Source organism: Sminthopsis crassicaudata, chromosome 3, assembly GCF_048593235.1.
Source record: "Sminthopsis crassicaudata isolate SCR6 chromosome 3, ASM4859323v1, whole genome shotgun sequence".
In the NCBI taxonomy this organism is placed as follows: Eukaryota; Metazoa; Chordata; class Mammalia; order Dasyuromorphia; family Dasyuridae; genus Sminthopsis; species Sminthopsis crassicaudata.
The window spans coordinates 307233639-307258094 of NC_133619.1; the positions used below are offsets into that span (position 1 = coordinate 307233639).

Consider the following 24456-nt stretch of genomic DNA (forward strand, 5'->3'; position numbering starts at 1 on the left):
ATTTTCTAAGATATCAAATGAAAAGAAATCAACTCCAATCTACAGAAAACATTTTATTTATGTTAACATCAATAATGTCATTTTCATCCCTACAGTCTATCATACACTTATGATCACAATTATTTGTTTAAAAAATGTATTATTTCTCTGACATTACATAAAAATGGGTACTAACACCAAAGGACGCAGAATCTAAATGAAAAACCATTGTTCTGATATAATTTATTAGCTATTTCTTTTTTTCCCTCTTTGTAATGATTTCATTGGTATTAATAATACTATGATTCAAAATGCTATAGATTGTATTTCCATGATCTTTTACCCAAAATACCACATGGCAGAGTAGTAAATAAGTCATTGAATAGGCATTAAGTAAGAATTCACTTTATGACAGTCCATACAATTGGCTACCCTGGTTTCTGTTGTTCCAGGATAAGAGCTTTAGATGTAGTGAATAAAATGGCAAGATTACTTGGATTTATGTGTGGCCTCTGGTACAAACCAGCAGTGTAATCCTGGGGAAGTCAACCTCTCAAAACCTCAGTTTCCTCATCTTCCAAATGGAGATAATAATAGCACCTACCTGACAGGGTTGTGATGAGGATAAAATTAAATAACAGATATAAAACACTAGGTAAACATAGTCTATTATTATTAAGACCTATGATGAAAATCGAATAAAAGAAAATTATTGCCATGCTTTGAACAACAAAACAAGAATAAATAGGATTCAAAAGAATGCTGTCTTCTGATTTACTTTTCATAATTTTAATCACAAAACAACACAATCATCAACGTTGGGTTCGTTAAATGTAAGAATACATTTCTTGTTACCAATTTCACATTTATAAAACATAGTCCTGGTTTAATCTGAAGGATATCACTGAGACACAAGTTAAGCACAAGTGTTGCTATTGAAGAACCAAGAAAATAGTTTACCCCCCTCATTTTGTTCACTAGCTGTTGATTTCCTAAATGTAGAACTAGATGACTTCAACATACTAAAATAGACTTCAGTTTTGATTCTAAACCCATTGTTGTACCTATTGCTTTTACAATTTGTCAATCAGTATCTCCCTAACTTTTCTGAGTGAATTTACACAACTTTAATGAAACAAATGTAATAGTTATTAGTTTTCCAGTGAATGAGATGAGGTGAGATCTTTCAAGACAGTTGTGAAAATAAGGCTTCACCTACTTCAGAGTTCAAGTAGGCCTGAAGGACTCTGAAGTTCGAGCAAAGGGCATTGCCTTCCCCTCCTATGACATCTCCCTATTTCATCCAAATATGGGCAACTATGTACTTATTGGTCAAGTTCAATTTCATGGGTAGATCTCGCGTTTAGAATGTAAGACTCTCAGCCAATGAGGATGAGGGTCAGTGGTGGGAGGGGGCGTTTTGCGTTAGGGATTAAAGGTGCTGTCCTGCCCACAGGAGGCGTTTCCTCTCTTCGATAGTCTACTCAAAGAGTGGGACGCCCTTCTCGCGAGAATGTACAATAAACTTTGCTTTTCTCTAGAGCTCTCTCCAGATTTTTTTATTAAAAGGTGTTCCCTCACCATTTCCGTACCACACACCAGTGTGCTAAAATTTGAAGCTAATGGATTGCTTACAGAAATACTTGGAGTTTTATTGCTTGAATATACTAAACCCATTAAAATATTTATTAACATAGTCTATACAAATAATTCAATATTTTAAATAGTCCTTATGAACCAAAGAAATCTGAAAAAATAACTTTCTCAAAAGTAAAACTAATTTTATATAACAATCCACTTTTAATTATGAAATGAGTTACAGAATAGTTATAATGTGTTGGCTTTTCTTTTCTCTTTATTTCAGTAAAGTCTGTGACTTAAAAACATTGATAAAAAACAATAATAAGATTAAATGTCTCTTTGCTTTATTCTAATAGCCATGTGATGATAAACAGAGAATTTAAGGGAATGCTTTAGTTGGTATTATGAATCCTGTCACTGAAAGCTGATTAAATATGAAAACCTAAGTAGTTCAATAATAACCCCTTTAAAAGGCTCCGTCTACAATGCATTATTTTAGTAGGAAATGGAAATCATAATCAAATAGGTGCATTGTCAAGCCCATGAGAATATCGTGTTTCTTATTACTATGGGCCTCACACCAAACCAGAAAAAGGCATTCATGTCTAAATACTCATATTATTTTCATAATGGATGTTCCTAAATTCAATAGTGAGAGAAAAGCCAAATAAGTTGGGGAGAGGGAATAAAAAGGGACATCTTAGATAAATACTGGCTGATGATCACTGGACATAACCTTAAGACATCTTTGCAAAAGGAGAATTCAGTCAAATATTCAAAGTGACCCCAATTTTTCATGGAGTGATGGCATATTTTCTTTTTCTTTTCTTTTCTTTTCTTTTCTTTTCTTTTCTTTTCTTTTCTTTTCTTTTCTTTTTTTTTTAAGCTCTGTTTTGATAGCTTTCAGATATTTCTATTTCTATGTGAGCAAATGTCTTTTATAAATGAAGCTTTGCACCATTCAGAACCCTTCTTGTTTCTGGAATGACAACAAGTTGAATTGCTTACAAGATTGGATTTTTCTCTAAAACAAATAATAATTTCCTCCACAATTGGACTTTTGATCACTTAGTTTTGTTTTGTTTTGTTTTTTTGAATTTGAAAGTTTGCTGATATGTGTACTTTCTACACCACCCCACTCACTTGTGTGTGTATCCAAATGTAGAAAGGTTGAGATAAATTACCTGTTTGTATTAGGAATGATAGACTTTGTTTTCTCATATCCTTTTTTGAAAGCAACATTTAGTTTTAGGTAAAACAATGAACATACTGGAGTAGCTAACTAACCAAGACTTTGTAATCTAAAATAAAAATTTTAAAAATCAGTTGGCTTTTTTCTGGTACAGAGCCCAAGGGAATATAAAAAAAAAATTAGACTTTCCCTTTCCAAGAATATGACACAGGTTTGTAGCAATTGTATGTGTTTCTTTACTTTTAAAAATGAAAATAATTCTACTTGTTAAGATTGAACATTTACAATCTTTTGTCTATCTTAATATATGTATATGATTTATATATATAGGTATTTATATATATATGTTTATATATATATATATATACACACACACACATTATATACATTTACAAACACACACACGCATACACACACACACATACAATTTTAACTCAGATTATTGACTTCATTATTATATAAAATCTCCACTGAGGAAACTGATGCTGGCAAAGCAGTTATACAATTGTTCTGCAATTTCATGTTTTAGAGCATTGCTTCAGGCACTGAGAGTTTAAAGGCACTATCCAAAATGTTGTTGCTGTTGAGTCCTTTCAGTTTTGTCCAACTCTTGATGATCCTATTTGGGTTTTTCTTGTCATAGATACTAGTATGTTTTGTTTTGTTTTATTGTGTTTTCGTCATTTTCTCTTTCAGTTCATTTTACAAATGAGGAAATTGAGGCACACAAAGTTATGTGACTTGCCCAGGATCACATAGTGAGTATCTGAGCCCAGATTTTAATTTCAGAAGCAGACTCTTAGTTTCCATGTAATACTCTATCTACTAAACCACACTACTCATACTCATAATATATATCAGTCAGGACTTGAAACAAAAGCTGCCTTACATCTAGGTCAGTTCTCTCTTCATTATGCCATACTATTTCATCAATCATAAGGATTATTTACTTTTTTTTTTTTTTTTTTTCTTTCATAGACCTCTTTGGCAGTCAGATTGATACAGGGAATCAGAAGTCAGTCACCTTGAAACTAGATAATCATATCTCACCCTAGAAATCAACCCCCATCTCTGTTAAGTACCACTAATTAATCTTTCTATAGAGTTCTGCAAACATTAACCAAGTTTTCTATAAAGCTGAACTAATGCTAAGTACCACTACTTAACTTTCAAAAGAACTGAATTAATGTTAAGTATCACCGCTTAAGCTTTCTATAGATTTGAACTACCACCAATCAAACTTTCTATAACTTTACTGAAGCCTATTAAAGCCCAAAACTTCTCTATTGTTTCAAAAGCCCCCAAGACCTAAACTCTGATCATAAAATTAAGTACTCTGGCTGTACCAACTCATTGAACTCTAATCTCATCTAAGGGTTTTTGTCCACTGAGAGACAGAGATCTCTCAGTGATTCAAAATAAACTTTTTTCTTTTTTTTATTTTAGAAAATTGAGTAAATTCTTTTTTTACTAAACCCATGCCTAGTCTCACACATCATAAGCTTGGATCCCCAACAAGATAAAGTTTTAGATTCATCAAGAAAGCATTTTTAAATGCATAAAACAGAACACATAGAGTTCCAAAGGAAATTAACTCAAATATACTTATCAATACATCAGTCAAGTTCATGCACCCCAGTCAAGAACCCTTGCAAAATAACATAATATTTCTTAATATTGTTCTAAGATATATTGGTGACTTTATTTGTTGACAATGATGAACCAGTGGAGAACAGGACTAAATAAAAACCACATTGCTATTTTTGACTTCTGTCATCTTTCTCTGAGAATTTCTCAACATGCAATAAAAATCACTGCAATTCTTTGATACTTTTGTAAAGGAAAAGATAATATTTCCATCTTACTGAAGGTGAAATTGATCCCAGGAAAGAGCAAGATAGTCTATTCCTAAAGATAAGCAGTGAATCAGTATTTTACTCCTATTATTCCATTTATCAATTATAGCAAATTCCTAAAGACAAATTGCCATTTTTTTAAAAAATAAAACACCCTCAACATGATGACTCTACTTTCTCTGACAAATTTTTTTTTTTTTTTTTAATTAAAGCTTTTTATTAGCAAAACATATGCATGGGCTATTTTTTTAACATTGACCCTTGAAAAGCCTTCTGTTGGAAATTATCCCCTCTTCTCCCCTTACCCCCAGCTGGCAGGTAGTCTAATACATGTTAAATATGTTAAAAAATATGTTAAATTCAATATATGTATACATATTTATACAATTTTCTTGCTGCACAAGAAAAATCAGATCAAGAAGAAAAAAAAAAAAACTGGGAAAGAAACAAAAGAGATGATCATAGGTTTTTGTTAATTTGGTTATTGATATAGTTAATTATGCTAATAATTTTCCTAACATTGAACCAGCCCTACATTCCTGCTTTAAATCCTACTTGGTCATGGTGAATTATCCTGAGAATGATTTTCTGTAATCTCTTTGCTAATATTTTATTTAAGATTTTTGCAACAATATTCATTAGAGAGATTGGTCTATGATTTCTCTGATTTTGTCCTACCTTGTTTAGGTATCAATAGTATGTCTGTGTTATCTCTGGCAAATTCTTAAGGAAAATGTACAATAATAGAAATATTATCAATTAGGATTCACACCAACTATTTCAGAAATTTAGCAACAGAATAGAAGCTGGTCCATAATTGTTCTAGGATTATTCTGTATAAAATATATATTACAATGGCTCCTTTTATTTTGTATCCTTCTGATTTATGAAAATTTAAATCTTGTGCATAGACTCATAAAACATTGTTTCTACATTGATAAAAAAATATTACTTTCTCTTCTTAAGAATATGATAGAGAATCACCTCTGATTTCAAAGATATAAGGTACTCATAGTTCAGGAAACTGCCTTTACCAATTCAAATTATCACAGTAGATAGAGTATTAGCCTGAAAGTCATGAAGATCTGAGTTGAAATCCAGCCTTAGGCACTTAGCAGTGTGATACTGGGCAAACACTTGGCTCTACTTGTCTCAATTTCCACGGGGAACCAAATGATGAGGTTTGTGCCAGTGCAGAGAATTGTTAAAATCCCCTTTTGCTTGGCATAAGTCCTTTGTAAAAGAATTTACAAATCTGAAAAGTTAGACTGGCAAAAAGAAGTTGATTGGCACTGAGAGGTCAGCTTTTGCTAGAAGGTTAACTTCCAAATGACAAATTCTAGGCAGAGAGATAAACAAGGCATGTAGAAAAATCCTATCAGAGATATAAACAGGGATGTGTTAACACTGAGAAAAGGGGCTCTCTTCTCAGTGGTCAGGGTTCTGGCAAGCAGCTAGGCCAAGGAGAGAGAGGAAGATTCCTTGGCATGGCATGATCCTGCTTTGGACCTTCTGTCAGGTCCTGACAAAGAAGTAGGTGAGAGAAATAAAGAGGGGTTAATGCTGAAAAGAGAAAGTCTTCTCAGCAGGCAGGGGCTCCTCAAAGGGACATATGCCAAGGAGAGGTCACTTGGCCTGGCATGTTCCTGCTTTGGGCCTCTGCAAAGAAATGCGTTTAAAAATTGTCTTTTTTATAAGGAAATCTGAGACAGAAGTTTCAATGGAAAGAGATTCCCTCAGTGCTGTCACTCTCCCCAGGCCTAGATTTCCAGTAAAATGGAACCATTTACTGGGAGTGGTCCTGAGCCAATTTTCAGCTCAATGGAGGTCAATAGAGCACCAAGATAACAGAATGATAACATTTTATCTTGATTTCCTGAGGCAGGTCTCTCCCTGGGGAGTTTCTCCAGAGTTCAAGGAGAATTTTTCCCTTTCAAGGAGTTTCTCAAAAGTGTTTACCTCATGGTTCCTCCCCTCCCCAGTTCAGGACAGTTTGGGGGGTCCCTTATCATAATGAGCTGGAAAAAGAAATGGCAAATTATGCCAATATCTTTTCCAAAAAAAAAAAAAAAAAAAATGATATCATGAACTGTCAGGCACAATTCAAACAAACATTAATGAATCCTTAGCAAAAAGTTTAATAGAGCAATCTAGAGGCTTGAGAGATTATTACTTCACAGGAGTCAGACAGTGTATAAAAAGTCCTTCTGACCTTGAAGCCAGCTGACTACATTGCATCCTAGAGAAATAATGTAGATGGATACAGATGATACAGTTAGGTATACATGTGTACATGTGTACATGCATATGTATATGTCTACATATGTGATTTAATTTTGCTTTCTCCAGTATTTTAGACTCCTTTTTTAATCTTCCAGCAGTCCCAAAATAATTTTCATTACTTATCTTTTACTATAATCGTCTATCTTGAAAGAATTTTTCTGTTGATCTTTTATCAACCAGCATTTATAGCTAACATTTTTATTTTGCTAACATTTTAACATGCCAGGCACTGTGTGAATTGCTTTCAATTTTATCTGACTTGATCTTCACAACAAGCCTGAGAGCTAGTTGGTATTATTCCCATTTTACAGATGAAAAAAAACTGAGGCAAATGGAAGTAAATTTTTGATCCTATGACAATTATGGGAGGTAAGTGCCATTATTGCATAGACAAGGAAATTGAGGCAGATAGAAATTAAATGTCTTGTTCAAAATCACAAAGGTAGTAAGTATTTGAGGCAGAGTTTTAACTGAGTTGTTGTTTTTTTTTTTTTTTTTTCTCACTACAGTTTGACACTATCAACTATACCAATATATGTTTTTGTATGTATGAATAAAATGGAGTAGGATCCACTCTTCCTTCACATTCAATCCCTATTATTTCAGCTAAAAAAAAAAAAAAAAAATTAGCTGTTTTTAATTTATTAACTTTATATGACAAAACTGAAAAAAAGAGAATAGAACTTATCTAATAAAACATCGCTTCCAGAATCAGTAGAGCATATTGGGGAGAGAGGGCTGAGAAAAAGGGTCAGTACTTTAATGCATCATTTCTTAAAGCAGGGATAAAACAAGCTACAGCTTTAGAGAGAAATTCAGACTGCCAAACTCTTTTTAGATCTCCTAGGAACCAAAATAATGGATCTTATCTGTTTGTTTTCAGGTTTTTTTACTTTTTTTTTTTTTTTTTTTTTGGTTTCATAGATATGACTCTTGGACCATAGTTTGCCAGCCAATGTCCTAGCAAGCTCCAATTAAATGTCAATACAAGTTAATGTAATAGAATAGTGTTTACTTGATGTTCATTACCCAATATATTAAAAGGCATCCAAGGACACATAAACAAGTATGTATGGGGCAAAGGATCATGAAATAGTAATTTGCATGTAATTTTCCCTATGGAAATCATATCTCCAAAAAAAAATTTACCCTAAGAAATATAGTGTTAACAATTTAGTATTAATTTTTAATATTTTGAGTATTAATAAATGTTTATTTTCTAAAGATTTTTCTACAAATTTATTGTCACAATTTTTGAGAAATCCAAAAAGACTTCAATATTCTTCTTTTTTACTCCTACCTAATTGTTTTCCATTGGTCTTTAACTCACTACTGGACCTAAAAACAAATGAAACAATTATGCAATCATTATGTAATATATGCATTACCTGAGGCTCCTGATCATTTGACTTCCAGACATGTTTCATGCCTTTTCCTGATGTATTTTTATGTATTTTATATAAATCTTTAACAACTAGTAGAAAATCCCTCTGCCACCTCATACAAAAGCCATATTTCACAGCAAGAAATAGTATATAATTGGAGGATTATATTTCACTGGAACAAATACATGCTTAAACTAGTAATTACCATTTATAGTGCTGTCCTTTTCATATGTCTAGCAGGCCCTTGGTTCCCCCTATGTCATTCATGATAATTCACAGATGATATTTTCAAATTAAAACAAAGCTTATAAATCTTCCAAAGTGGTCATGTGGAGAGCATTCTTAGTGAATCCTTAAAAGCCATATAATTGACAATGCTAATATTTTGTACTTAGGCATATCTCATAAACCCATGAATGGTTCAATGTACCATAGTACTTTAGCTTTTAGAGACAGAAACTCATTCATTATTTCATCATTCCTGCATGTATTAGGTAAATGACAGACTTTGTATAAAAATCTTCATATTCATGAGGGAGAGACTAAGAAACACATGGAGAATAAACACCATTCTTTATATCATATAAAATTTATAGAACTAGAAAAAAACTACATGTATCCCAATCAAGATTTTCTGAATAAAACAAAAGAACCCAATTAATGTATTCCTTTCAAATCTTACTTAAAACAAGCATGCCATGATACAATTCCTCATATTCCAATAAATCCTATATATGTTGAAAAATGTTCATTAGTTTTGTCTTTTTAATCATAGTCTAGCTCCTTTGAGAATCTGAATTACTATTTCCTTTGAGTTATTTTAGAATGCTAGGAACTAGTGCCCTCTATCCCATGAATCTTTTTTTGAATGGCATTTGGTGCAAAGTTATGCAGCATGGGAATGGTAGCTATATGATAAAAGAGCTTTGTGAACTGGGCAAATAATGTTTCTTCATAGTTTAACTTCAATCTATTGACATAAAGATAATGAAGCAATACTCCAATAAATAAGTCTGATCATGTCAATATCCCTCTCAAACATCATGAGTAGCTTCTCATCACATTCAGTATAGCATATATACTCCTCAATATGGAATCAAATGTTCTTTAGTATTTAATTCTATCTCTCTTTCCTTTTTGATTCATTATATTACATATTAGAAAAGCTATTTTCTAGACAATTGACATAACTTTTTTCTCAGCACTGTATATATTACTTCTATTCATTCACATAGGTTACTTGCCAAATCAAGAATAATATTCTTATTGTTATCTGTAGGAATCTTCAGTCTGTCTCAGATGTTATATTATCATGTCTTCTTTCTTGGAATTGTGTTAGTTCTCCTTCATTAAAGTATCAATTGCTGTATTTACTTATGTTCATAAGTCCTCTTTTTCTCTCTAGCCCTACAATTTAAATGCAATGTTTTTGAGGACATAATTTTTTTCTTGAGTCCCCAGCATCTAGCACATTGTCTTGTACATCTTAAATTTAAAAATATTTGAGTTATTATTTATCTCTGCCTAATTTCCTGGTATATAAAATGAAAGGGTTGAATTTGATGATTCCAATAGTCAATTTCATTAATAATATTCGTCATCAACAACTCAATGATTCTATCTTCTGTTTTGTATTTTATACAGTTTAGAAAGAGTGTATACTTAACAGAGAAATTAACCAACTTCTGGCTTATATGTTAGAAAATTGAAACCCACAGGACAGGGTTTTGTAATCAGGGGTGGTAGGCTGAGATTTGAAAGGAATCTTTATTCTTTGTTCTGTTATCTTCGTCTTCTAGAATGGAAGTTCCTTGAGGCAGGAACTGGATTGAATGGGAAATACCCTACTCTGTTAAGCATTTGATAGCCTCAGGTTTTCTTACCTCATTATTTTTGGAAACTGCTTTAAAAACTCCAGCCAATAGGGAAAGGAGTCAGAGGGTTGAGGAAGTGAGCTCAAGTTGTGTCTCTAAAACTTTGCTTTGTATGTCCAAAGATTTTTCTCATGAGAAAGAAATAAACTTTCCTACACCCATACTTGGACTTCTGATTCTTTTAGTGGTTGCTACTGTCTCACACAATGTCACTTAAATCCATGGCATAGAATGATCTTTTATACCAAGGTTTTCCTGTAGTAATATTTTAAATTATATTCTTTATATTTAAGAGGGGATAAAGGGAATAGAAAACTTTTAAAATCAACTAGAAATCATCATTATAAATAATTCTGCTATGGAAATTTTCTCTTTTTCTTCAAAATAAGTAATCGAAGCCTTTTCAAGATTATAAAATGTATTCTATCCAAATAATGAATTTTACTTGAAAATAAAAACAGCATCATGGCAATTGGATAAAGGGCTTTCTCTGAATTCTGGAGTATCTGAGTTGAAGTCTTTCCTCTGACTTTTAGTAGGTACTGTGATCATGATTTAGTTAATCCATATGTTTCAAGCTTTCTCTTTTGTCTTTATAATGAAGATAAATTGCTGACAAACACAAATAAGCATACACAGAAATACAAATCAGAAGTCTGGACCAAAGCAATATCTTCAATATTTACTTAATTACCCAACCTGATAATTTGAGAAAATTTGGGACAGGATACATGTTCAGGATACATGACCAGGTCTGGCCCTGGAGACTTTCTACCTTTAACCTTACTTCCAAACCCCTATAGTAAAACTTTTTATCAATCAAGGTTTTGGGCTTTAAATTCCTTTACAGGACTCTGCACTGTCACAAGACTGCATTTAACTATGTATCCTTGTTGGGAAGGGACTCCAAAAGATTGGAGGAACAGACCAGTGTCATTAGGTGTCTCAAAAAAATTTGCAGGCTTGAACCCATATTCAAGTCAAGGGGCAAAGTTTATTATAATTGTAATAATGCCAGTTGAAGAAACCTGAAGCAGAGACACATTTATCTATTTTGTCATGTTATCATATGCTAATTTATGGCCTAGAGGTAGAACTGAAGAGTTGGTTCAGGAATTTCTTTATCTCTGACGAATAGATTTAGGACTATCCTAAAGCCAGAAGACTTTAGAATCAGTGACAGAACAATAGCATTCTTAGATCGGAGGACCTCAGGATCATAGATTCCTAAGCCAGAAGATTTAGAATCACTAACAGATTGTTAAAACAGAAGCACCCTAAGGTTAGGGGGACCTTAAAATTTTTGGTCTCCTCTAGAAGTTAGATTACATTAGTACTAATGAGATCTAGCTAAGGGATAACTAAATGAAATTAGGTTTAATTGAGATCTAGTGGCAGGTTCGGGGTACAAGGAGTCAAATAGAACTCCCCTGCAACCCCTTTGGATTCAGTGCAAGGATACAGAGTTAAATGAGGACTAGAGCAGTGCAAGAGTTCCCTGTAAAGGAATTTACAGGCCCCAAAACCTACATTGATAAAAGAGGTTTATTATGGAGTTTGGAAGTAAGGTTAAAAGATGTTAGGTAAAGAGAGGAAGACACCAGAGCCAGAGTGGTTCCAGTGAACAGAAATCCTTTGATATACTGGGGGTAAGGCTGCCATGTTTGGGACCTCTGCAAAGAGAGGATTTCAGCTTGGCTCTTTTATAATAGGGGGCTTTGGCTACAAGCTGAAGGGGCTCGTGGGTGGAGTCCCATATTGGCTCTAGGCTGGGTTTCAACCAGGGTTAGAATTTTAATGGAATTCAATGGGTTTCCTGGACTGAGCCAGATAAAGATGAAATTGTTTGTGCTTGGGGTGGAGTCCCCTCCCTGAGGCAGAGTCCAAGGAGGTTTTCTCTTTTGAGAGTTTTGGGGTTTCTTTGTCAGTACTATATTAATTTACTTATTTCCTAAGGAAACTATAGGCAGGTTATATCATGTGGATTCTGAATGGGATTTATTGAATAAAGTATTTCTCAGTATTGAGTCACATGATCCTTCTTCCCAGAACTGGGACCCCAGAGAGGCTATTTAATCTTGAAGTGATAAACTTTGAACCCTGAGATACAGGAAGTTTCAGGAAGTGACTTGACCTGTGGGAGGCAGCCAGCATTGGTCACCATTAGTCAAGGATAGTTACATCCTTTTAGTCTATCCAGTGAGAAGTCAAAAGTCTTTTGCTTTTAAATCCTGGACAAACCAGAAGCTGGCTAGGTTCCAGGTGTGCATGGTGGGAGGTGGGATGGCCCCCAGGTGTGTCTGGGCCTCTCCCTTCAGGGATTAAATAAATGCTTTCTCTTTATGACTGATGATATCTCTGATTAGTTAATTGGGAAAGGGGTTTTGCACCTGACTTGTCCCACACAATAACAAACTGAATAAATCAAAAATGAGAATTAAGATCACTGAGAGAAATGCCAAAAATTTTAGATATTCAGATATTACATTCTCATGGTAAAAAAAAAAAAAAAAAAAAAAAAGAAAAAGAAAGAATTAAGAAGTTCTTGATGAAGGTTTAAGAAAAGAGTATAAAAGCCAGCTTGAAGCTTAACATCAAAAAACTAACATCATGGCCTCTGCTCCCATCACTTCTTAGCAAATAGAGGGAGAAAAAAAGAACATAGTGTCAGATTTTATATTCCTGGGCTCAAAGATCACCAGACAGTTACCACAGTCATGAAATTAAAAGACATTTGCTTTTTTGAAGGAAAGCTATGGCAAATCTGGATAACAAACTAAAAAGTAGATATAGTCATCTTGCCTACAAAGAACCATAAAGTCAAAAGTAAATTTTTTTTCTAGTAGTAAAGTATACCTGTGAGAATTGAATTGTAAGGAAGCTTAGTGTCACAGAATCAATGCTTTCAAATTATGGTTCTGGAGAGAGGGTGTTTTCTTTTCTTTTTTTTTTTTTTTGGTAGGAAAAAAAAGATCTAATTAGCCAATACATAAATACATTAATTCAGCCTATTTGGAAGGTCAAATACTGAAGCTAAAGCTTAAATACTTTGGCCCTATTATGAGAACATAGAATTCAATGGAAAAGACCCTGAGGTTAGAAAAGATTGAAGGCAAAAGAAGGGGACAGCAGGTAATGAAACATAAATAATGTCATGGAAGTAATGAACATGAACTTGGATAGACTTTGGAAGATTGGAAAGGTTCAAAGAGCTTTTTGTATAATGATCCCTGGTGTAATGAAGAATCAAACATAACTGAACAATAAGAACAACAAATTTAAATAACTTGAAAAGTCTATGGCAGTTACTTCTACCTTCTTCTCTTGCTCATTTCTCATCCCTTTGCAATTTGACTTCTGATCAATTCATTCAATTGAAACTTTTTTTTCCAAAGTTATCTGTTATCACTCTATCTGTGTCTCTTCTATTTCTGCCTCTAGTTCTCTGGATTCCATCTCTCTGCCTCCAATTTCCCTTACTTTGTCTTCGTCTCCCTCTGTCTCTCTTTTTTTGTCTCTTGTTCATGTGATTATAGAATGGGGCTCTCAACAAGTAAATTCTGGATACCTATGCAAACCAACTAGCTTATCATGTCTATAACTTGTCCCTTTATAGTTATTTGTATATAGTTTTCCCCATTAGAGTATGAGCTCCTTGAAAGCAGGCACTGTCTTTTCCCTTTCTTTGTATCCCAAGCCCTTAGCCCAGTGCCTAGGAAATATTAGGTACTTAATAAATATTTCTTGTCTGTTTGATTTACCTTTGGTTTGACAAGTTATTGCAACATGACATGACATATTCAGGATGTGCTATGTCAAAGTTGGCTTTGAAATTCAAGTATTTCTAACACCAAAGCCAGGTCTCTATACAAAGTGACTTTTTGTATCTCATTAATGATCTCTTAATTGTCAAATCTGGTAGTTTTTTTTTTCCTCTTAGTTCATCTTTCTTGAATTCTTTAGCATTTGAAATTGTTATTCCTCTCCTCTGAAATATGCTTTTCTCTGGGTTTCATGATACTCTTCTCTTCTTACCTGTCTGACCACTTCTCAGTTTTCTTCAATGATGCAATGTGATAGAACACAGGACCAATAATGTGATTTAGGTAGCTAAATGATGTAATCTAGGAGAGCAATTGCTATTTTTTTTAGCACCAAAATGGGTACTGAGATTGTAAGCATCAAATGTTGGGGTTTGGTCATGTAAATAATTCACAATGCCCATTTTCTTTGGCAAAAGGTAAATCTATGTAAAAGTTACAGACAAAATGAAGAGATACAAAAGATACCAGGAATGGTAAATATGAAAAAGAGTTGGGAAAGTTCCCTACTAGTACTAACAATTACAGGAGAAAGGGAACATTTTGTGAGGTTGGAGTATACCCTTAGAAGACACACTAAAAGAGTTAGTTTTAAAGGAGAAAGACATCTTAAAGTGTAGTGGGGGTTAAGAAGAAAGATATCATGTGATGAAAGGGAAGGGGACAAGGGAAGGACACTACAAAGCAGTGTGCCATAGTAGACTGACCCAAAGAAATTCAGCAAAAATTGCATGAGACATGGAAGATTATTGGGTAAATTCAATTTCAGGGACTTGCATTTCTGATGGAACATAGCAAGGCAGAGCTTCCCACAATCTCCACAGAGGGTGAGATTATGAGGCTAAACTGAGCCCTATCAGTAATCTTCCCTTACTGTCCCAGGGAGCAATTCCATCAATATTTCAATCACTCTCTGCCATCTGCATCCGTTTATTCAGAATCTCATAACTTGGAGTCTAAATTCGCACATAAGTTCAAATCCGGGCTCATACAAAAGCTGTGCAATATTGACTTGGTTATTTAAGCTTTATCAGATTCAGGGTTTTTTTTTTTTTTTTTTTTTTTTAATGTGTAAAATGGGGATAATAATAGCAAGTATTTTCTAGGATTGTTATGAGGGTAAAATAAGATAATATTTGAATAAGTATTTTATAAAACTTATGGCTCTATATAACTATACTCACAATTTTCTTTCCTCCATTTTCAGGAACATTTCACACCAACTATTCTTCATTTTATGAAGAACAAAACAAAACTTCAGCTACTTGTTCTCTCTATCATTTTAGAACCCTTCTCTTATTAATGAATTCTTCTCAGAATCTCCATTTTGAGGAAAGGTACAGATCAGCTGTCCTTCATCCTTCAAATTTAATTTCTATTAGTCCAATTTCATGTTCCTTGGAAATATGCTTTTTCATCTTATGTTATATGTTACCTTTCTCTCTTAGAATGCAATCTTCTTCAAGACAGGTTCTGTCTTTTTCTTGTATTTTCACATTTAGTGATTAGCAAAGCATCTGACACATAGTAAGTACTTAACTTAATAATCACAGGTGTGAACACTTTTAATGATTAATTGGTTAGTGAATAAATCACCTTTACCTTTTTAAAAGTTATAAACTTGTATTTGCTGAGCTTCAATTATTCCATTATTATTGCTAGAACAATTATTACTATCACTACTACTGCTGATGCTACTGATAATAATAGGAATAAATAATATCAGTCATTTAATTCAGAATACTCTCTCTACAACCAAAAAAAAAAAAGAGTTTTAATGTTGAAATAATTTGCTGAATATAGCACAGATAGTTAATGGTTAAGAAAGGAATCTAGGTTTTCTGAGTGAAAAAACTAGTGCTTTTTTCCCCTTTTAGCACTATGCTATTCCACTTGAAAAGTGATGGACAGTATATACTAGGAAAGTAAAATGTAGGAGGTCTCTTCAGTGTTTCAAACAGCTAATTTTTTTTTTTTGTTTTATTAAAACTTTTTATTTACAAAACATATGCATGGGTAATTTTTCTTTTTTTTTTTAATTTTATTTAGATTTTTTTCCACAGTATATATGCATGAGTATTTTTTTTTAATAATATTATCCCTTGTATTCATTTTTCCAAATTATCCCCCCCTCCGTCCACTCCCTCCCCGATGACAGGCAATCCCATACATTTTACATATGTTACAATATAACCCAGATACAATATATGTGTGTAAATACCATTTTCTTGTTGCACATTAATTATTAGCTTCCGAAGGTATAAGTAACCTGGGTAGATAGACAGTAGTGCTAACAATTTACATTCACTTCCCAGTGTTCCTTCTCTGGGTGTAGTTATTTTTGTCCATCATTGATCAACTGGAAGTGAGTTGGCTCTTCTTTATGTTGAAGATTTCCACTTCCATCAGAATACATCCTCATACAGTATTGTTGTTGAAGTGTATAGTGATCTTCTGGTTCTGCTCATTTCATTCAGCAACAGTTGATGTAAGTCTCTCCAAGCCTCTCTGTATTCCTCCTACTGGTCATTTCTTACAGAGCAATAATATTCCATAACCTTCATATACCATAATTTACCCAACCATTCTCCAATTGATGGACATCCATTCATCTTCCAGTTTCTAGCTACTACAAAAAGAGCTGTCACAAACATTTTGCCACATACAGGTCCCTTTCTGCTCTTTAGTATTTCTTTGGGATATAAGCCCAATAACAGCCATGCTGAGTCAAAGGGTATGCACAGTTTGATAACTTTGTGGGCATAGTTCCAAATTGCTCTCCAGAATGGCTGGATTCTTTCACAACTCCACCAACAATGTATCAGTGTCCCAATTTTCCAACATCCCCTCCAACATTCATCATTATTTGTTCCTGTGATCTTAGCCAATCTGACAGGTGTGTAGTGGTATCTCAGAGTTGTCTTAATTTGCATTTCTCTGATCAGTAGTGATTTGGAACACTCTTTCATATGAGTGGATATAGTTTCAATTTCATCATCTGAGAATTGTCTGTTCATATCCTTTGACCATTTATCAATTGGAGAATGGTTTGATTTCTTATAAATTAGGGTCAGTTTTCTATATATTTTGGAAATGAGACCTTTGTCAGAATCTTTAACTTTAAAAATATTTTCCCAATTTGTTACTTCCCTTCTAATCTTGTTTGCATTAGTATTGTTTGTACAGAAACTGCTTAGTTTGATGTAATCAAAATCTTCTATTTTGTGATCAATAATGATCTCTAGTTCTCCTCTGGTCATAAATTCCTTCCTCCTCCACAGGTCTGAGAGGTAGACTATCCTCTGTTCCTCTAATCTATTTATTATGTCACTCTTTATGCCTAAATCATGGACCCATTTTGATCATATCTTGGTATATGGTGTTAAGTGTGGATCCATATCTAATTTCTGCCATACTAATTTCCAGTTTTCCCAACAGTTTCTTCCTAATAATGAATTTTTGTCCCTAATGTTGGTATCTTTGGGTTTGTCAAAGATTAGATTGCTATAGATGTACTCTTTTTTGTCCTTTGTATCTAATCTGTTCCACTGATCGACCGGTCTATTTCTTAGCCAATACCTTAGATCAGGTACACTTAGACCACCTTCCTCTGACTTTTTTTTTCATTAGTTCCCTTGCAATTCTTGACCTTTTATTCTTCCATATGAATTTTGTTGTTATTTTTTCTAGGTCATTAAAATAGTTTCTTGGGAGTCTGATTGGTATAGCACTAAATAAATAGATTAGTTTGGGGAGTATTGTCATTTTTATTATATTCGTTCGGCCTATCCAAGAGCACTGAATGTCTTTCCAATTATTTAAATCTGACTTTATTTTTGTGGCAAGTGTTTTGTAATTTGTCTCATATAATTCCTGACTATTCTTTGGTAGATGGATTCCCAAATACTTCATACTCTCAACATTTGTTTCGAATGGAATTTCTCTTTGTATCTCTTCTCTTGCTGTTGCATTTTGTTGGTGACATATAAAAATGCTGAGGATTTATGTGGATTTATTTTGTATCCGGCAACTTGCTAAAATTCTGAATTATTTCTAATAGCTTTTTAGCAGAGTCTTTGGGGTTCTCTAAGTATACCATCATGTCATCTGCAAAGAGTGATAGTTTGATTTCTTCATTTCCTACTCTAATTCCTTGAATCTCTTTCTCGGCTCTTATTGCTGAGGCTAGCATTTCTAGTACTATATTGAATACTAATGGTGATAGTGGGCAACCTTGTTCCATCCTGATCTTACTGGGAAAGGTTCCACTTTATCTCTATTGCATATTATGCTTACTGAAGTCTTAAATATATGCTCCTGATTATTCTAAGGAATAGTCCATTTATTCCTATACTCTCAAGAGTTTTTAGTAGGAATGGATGTTGGATTTTGTCAAATGCTTTTTCTGCATCTATTGATCATATGGTTTTTAAAAATATGGAACGCTTCACGAATTTGCATGTCATCCTTGTGCAGGGGCCATGCTAATCTTCTCTGTATCGTTCCAATTTTAGTATATATGCTGCCGAAGTGAGCCTGCATGGGTAATTTTTCAACACTGACCTTTGCAAAACCTTCTGTTACAAAATTTCCCCTCCTTCCTCCCACCACCTCCTCCCCTAAATGGCAGGTAGTCCAATACATGTTAAATATGGTAAAATGTATTTTAAATCCAATTTATGTATACATATTTATATAGTTATCTTGCTGCACAAAAGAAAAAAAAAGTGGCTCAAGAAGAAAAAAAAAACTTAAAAAAAGAAACAAAACAAAATGCAAGCAAACAATCATAAAAAGAGTGGTCCACACTCAATTACCACAGGCCTCTCTCTGGGTGTATAAGGCTCTCTTCATCACTGATTCATTGGAACTGGTTTAAATCATCTCATTGTTGAAGACAGCAACACCCATCAGAATTGATGATCTTATAGTCTTCTTGTTGCCATGTATAATGATCTCTTAGTTTTGTCCATTTCACTAAGCATCAGTTCATATAAGTTTCTCTAGGCCTCTCTGAAATCATTTCTTACAGAACACTAATATTCCATAACATTCATATACTGTAACTTATTCAGCCATTCTCCAATTGATGGGCATTCATTCAGTTTCCAGTTTTTTGTCACTACAAAAAGGGCTGCCACCAACATTTTTTCATTTGTGGGTCCCTTTGTCTCTTTTAAGATCTCTTTGGGATATAAGCCCAGTAGAAACACTGCTGGGTCAAAGGGTGTGCACAATTTGAAAACTTTTTGAGCATAGTTCCAAATTGCTCTCCAGAATGGTTGGATCTATTAACAGTTCCAACAGCAAGGTATTAGTGTCCCAATTTTCCCACATCCCCTCCAACATTTGTCATTATCTTTTCCTGTCATTTTAGCTAATCTGACAGGTGTATAGTCTTAATTTTCATTTCCCTGATCAATAGTGATTTGGAGCACCTTTTTTATAGGACTAGAAATAGTTTCAATTTCTTCATCTGAAAATTGTTCATATCCTTTGACCATTTATCAATTAGAAAATGTCAGACAGCTAATTTTTAACATTATATTCTTCTGTACTCTCTCATCCTTTTAGCAAATGACATATCATACTTTTTTTTTAATTACTCTTGCCTGCTCTTAAAATAAATTAATTGTGTATGTAGCTGAATAAGCAAATGCATTTTACAACTTTCTGGCTTGGATATCTGGCTCAGGGGAAAGGTTTCATATTTCACTGATAATCTCCTTGTTCTGTCTTGTGGCTTTGATAATTGAGTAGAATAAACAGAGAACATTTCTATAGAAAACTGTAGGCTGGTTATAGGTATACATATTGATCATAAAATGCATGTCATGGTTTCCTAGTGGACTTGGCTATTATTACTTTTGTCAGACCTTGTTAGCACAACAAGTAAATGGAAAGGAAATCATAGTGAATGTCACTTTCATTCTTGTATTCTGATGTTTTTAAAAAATGGTCTATTTCTTAGAATCTAAGCAAAGAATGACAAGTAAATCACTATAATTAAAGGACTTTCATGTATTTTCTGAAGGTTTGAGATAAAAGAGGTGGTTCTCCCTTTAAAAGGGAAGTTAAAATCACAAGTTTTAATATATGTTAATACATTTAGAACTAAAAGTGATTGAGGTCCTGAGTAACTAGGTAGGGCTGGTAAAGAAACACTAATAAGAGTATTCCCTGAGGCAAGCAGGGAAGGACACTGATTTTATTTTATTTTATTTCATAGATTTGGAATAAGAAATAGGTTTACATTAGGCAGCAGAAGAAACTTCTTGAGCCCATCAGACATTTTTTTTTTCCTGTTAGGAATTTGAGAGGAATTTTTGGAAAGAAAGAGCAGATGTCTTGCCAGTGACTATTATGATGCTGTGACTATGACTAGACAGTGTGTATTCTTAAGAATGTTGGAAACCAATTCATAGATTGGACAGTTTGGCCTATGTAGGTGATAACAGTCCCAGACCTGCCAGTAACATTATATCTCCAAAAGGGTATGAAACTAAGATCTTTAGTAATTGTAAAAAGCATAACTTTCTTCTCGTGTTGGGGGAAAAATGTGGTTTTAGAAGTTAAACTAATCAATACAAAGAAATATTTGAGCTATGTGAACACCAATATTTCTGGAAGTATGACAGCTGCTTTTACAACTTCCATTAACTCTGCAGTACCCTCCACTCAGCAGCTGATTACCTCTGTTTTCTCTGGGGCTCATTTATCTGACTGATGGCTCAGATGCTGTGTGAGTTTGTACCAAGGAATGATGACCTCACTCAATCCCTGACCTAAAGAGAGACAACTGTTTGGCTTATAGACAGTTCACCAGGACTAAAGAAAATGTTGAAATTTTCTGTTGTTGTTGTTGTCTTAATAAAATGAAAACAAAAAAACTGAAAGCTTTTATTAAGCTCTGAATTCTACGCCACTCATTTTTAAGAGAGAAACGTACATAGCAGATTTTTGGAAGGAGGAAATGAATGATTTTATAAAAATTGATAAGTAAAGTTTTTTTAGTTCACTGAAGTAAGCACTCAATCTTAAATTTTAAATAAGGTTTTATAATATGGTTATATATTATTGATGATGATGATTTCATATCATCAACTATATATTATTATAGACATTAACATATATGCACATGTATGTATATTTATTGTGTAGACATGTATGTGCAGATATATGCAAGATATATTCCATCTATAAAACAAGTACAGAAGACCATAAAAGAATTCAGCCTGGGCAGGCTCTGTACAATTATAATTAATTATGTATGTATGATCCCTCCATCTTATTTTATAGTTTGATGTTTGTTATAAAGGAAAAACATTAATTCTAGAGCAGAGATACTGGGGTAAAATCCAGTCCCAGATGTTTACTTGTGCTACTTCAGGCAAGTCATATACATTATTTCATCTATTAAATGAGAACATCAAAGTAGATGGCCTCAGAGGTCTCCTGTAATTCTAAATCTATGATCCAATGTTTTATACGTGACTTTACTCCTCTTCTATCTATATTTATATCATAATATTTCCAATAGAAAAAAGTTAATAACATCTGCTTTTATTCTCCTATGTAATATAGAAAACCATCTTTACAGAAGGGAAAGAAAAGGCTAATTAAAGATAGTTTTACAAAGAATATATGTTTCTTTCTTTCTTTTTTTAAATATATTTTTCAGGCAGTATATAAACACCAATAAAGCTAGTCTTAGTCATGAGCAAAAAAAAAAAAAAAATCAACATTTGTTACTTAAAGTGAAAAGTACAAGTATTTAAGAGTCAGAGGACCAATATTTTAAAATCCCTTCTGATAACAATACTTGAATGACTTTGTGAAAAGTATAAAATCTCCCTTGACCTCAGTTTTATCAATAGTAAAATGAGGAAAATGGATAAGATGATCCCTAAATTCCCTCTAGCTATACATCTAAGATTCTCTGAATTGAAGAATACTCAATGATATCCTTCTGAAAAATATAACTTACTTAGACCTGGATTTGCTCTATTTCTAGCCTGAAATTAGGAAGATGAGTTCAAACTTCAATTCAGATATTTATTAGTTGTTTATCACTTGGGCAAGTCACTAAACCTCTAAACATCTCAATAAAATTAAAATAATAATACCTATATTGCAGAGCTGTTGTGAGGATCAAATTTATAGAACAATAACTAGAATATAATAGTGGTTTTCCAGAATTTTATCTGAATATAAATTTCTACATATCAATTATCATCATCATCATCAACTTCTCTTGTAGGCATGATATTTTTCCTAATCAAATGCATACTCCTCAAGGACAAGTATTATTTCACATTTATTTTTGCATTTCTAATTTCTAGTAAAGTGCCAGATAAATACATAATGTTTTACTTATTTTAAAAGATGCTGAACTTTTTAATAGTTAAGATTTCTCTAGAATTATTAAGATAGGAAATTGTTGATATTCTCCTTGATCTTTGATCTTCACAAAAATAGATTGACAGTTGGTACATTAGACACTTTTTTTTTTTTCCTGGGGCATGAGAGGTTATGTGTATATATATATATAGATAGATATAGATAGATATAGATATAGATATAGATATATATATAGATATATATAGATAGATATAGATATAGATATAGATATAGATATATAGATAGATAGATAGATAGATAGATAGATAGATAGATAGATATATATAGATATAGATATATAGATATGCATAGAGAGAGAAAAAGAGAGAGAGAGAGAGAAAGAGAGACATATATATATATGCATAGAGAGAGAAAAAAAGAGAGAGAGAGACATATATATATGCATAGAGAGAGAAAAAGAGAGAGAGAGAGAGAGAGAGAGAGACATATATATATATATATATATAGTCTGTATTTGCTATTTGTGTATTCTTCCTAGCTTGAAAGTATATTTAGTAGCCTTTAGATTAAGTCTTGGATCATAGAAATAGTGAAAAGTATGCATGAACACTTGCATGTTCTTTTCATCTAAATGTAAGTGGTTACAATTATTCAAGACTTTGTTCACTCCTTTTGCTGTGGCAAATCAAAAGTTGAAAATGGTTTGTTTTCATTTTTTGTTTTATTTTTTGCATATACTTATCTTATGAATATATTAAAGCCAATCTGACATAATTTACAAAACTCTTACACCTAGGATTTCTATACAGGTATGAAGATATTTGCATAATGTATTCTTTTTAAATTAGTTGCTGAAACAGTTATTACTTAGAGATTCTATAATAGTGAAACATAATAAACTACACTGAAAACATTGATGCCCATCTGGTTTAAGGGTTGCCAAATGGCATATAGACATGTGTATCATAGAAGATTTAGAAAGGATGCTTTATAGTTTGAAAGATATTTAGTTTTATGGGATTTCAGCAAGAAAATGATTACCAGGAGTCAGTTTTTGTGACCTAATCTTGGCCTTCTCCCTGACTTTCTTGGAATTATTTCCTTAACCTTTCTGCTTTAGTGCTAATTGTCTATATTATTGCCTGTTAACCTTAAAGAGTTAAGTGCTAGGTAATATGTTTTCTGTTTTCCAAGTGAGTAACCAAAGTAATGGAAGTTTCTTTCTCATTGTATCTTATTTTTTAAACATATTTACTCTATGACCTTAGGAAAGAATTAAATTTTATTAATTTTGAAGGTTCAAAACACAGGAATTAGAAAAAATATTATTTATCTATAATAAATGTAAATTATGTTACACTATATGTAAATAAGAGAAAACTTGGTATAGTATCCAAAAAAAAAAAAAAAAAAAAGAATCAAGGTTCTATGGGTCAGTCCAAATGAAGTTGACATGTGACTTCTTTTGACTGGATGTCCATTAATTCAGTTGCTTAAGAATCAGAATTCCTGCATTACTGTAGTTGAATGCTAACATGTGGAATCTTGTTCATAAATAGAGACAAGTTGTCACAGTTAATACTTCCTTTTTAATGCTTATTTAGTTCCTATTTGTTCCAGATCGCTCTGTGTTTTCACTTTGAGATCTTTTTACATTTTAATTTATCATAAAAATGCTAGTGGAACAGTGTACTTGTGTATAAAAGAGATCTTTCTGCCTTTGGGTATTTATTTGTTCATTTGTAAAATAATGTTTATATATTGATTACTTCATTCATTCATTAGTTAGTTTAATCACCAAAAGGCATTGTTAATCAATTGCTTGATGTAGTTTAAAGATAAGACATAAACAGTTCTTTAGTATCCCCTCTAATATAAAGGAGGCACATTATAAGGGCCCTTTAAATGGGCAGACACGGTGCATCAGGAGATTGAGGCCCAGAAGTAATTTCTGTGGATATTAGGACTGCCTTGTAGGTGGGATCCTGTCCATTTTGAGATAGCTTCATAATGGGTGACTCTCTCGCTGACTGGCTGTGTGTGTGACCTCACAGGAGGTTATTAAGCTATAGATTCAAGAGATTGTGGCCAGAGACTTTTGAAGGCCTCAGAGGAGGAGCCTGG

At 33.1% G+C, this 24456-nt stretch overlaps 1 non-coding gene across 1 annotated transcript; it reads right to left on the reverse strand.

Annotated features, from left to right (window-relative positions):
* Window positions 1–18402: 18402 nt before the first annotated feature.
* LOC141565148 (U6 spliceosomal RNA) lies at window positions 18403–18509 on the reverse strand. Its single transcript, XR_012488849.1, has one exon. It is a non-coding gene; the product is annotated as a U6 spliceosomal RNA (small nuclear RNA).
* Between the last annotated feature and the right edge of the window lie 5947 nt (window positions 18510–24456).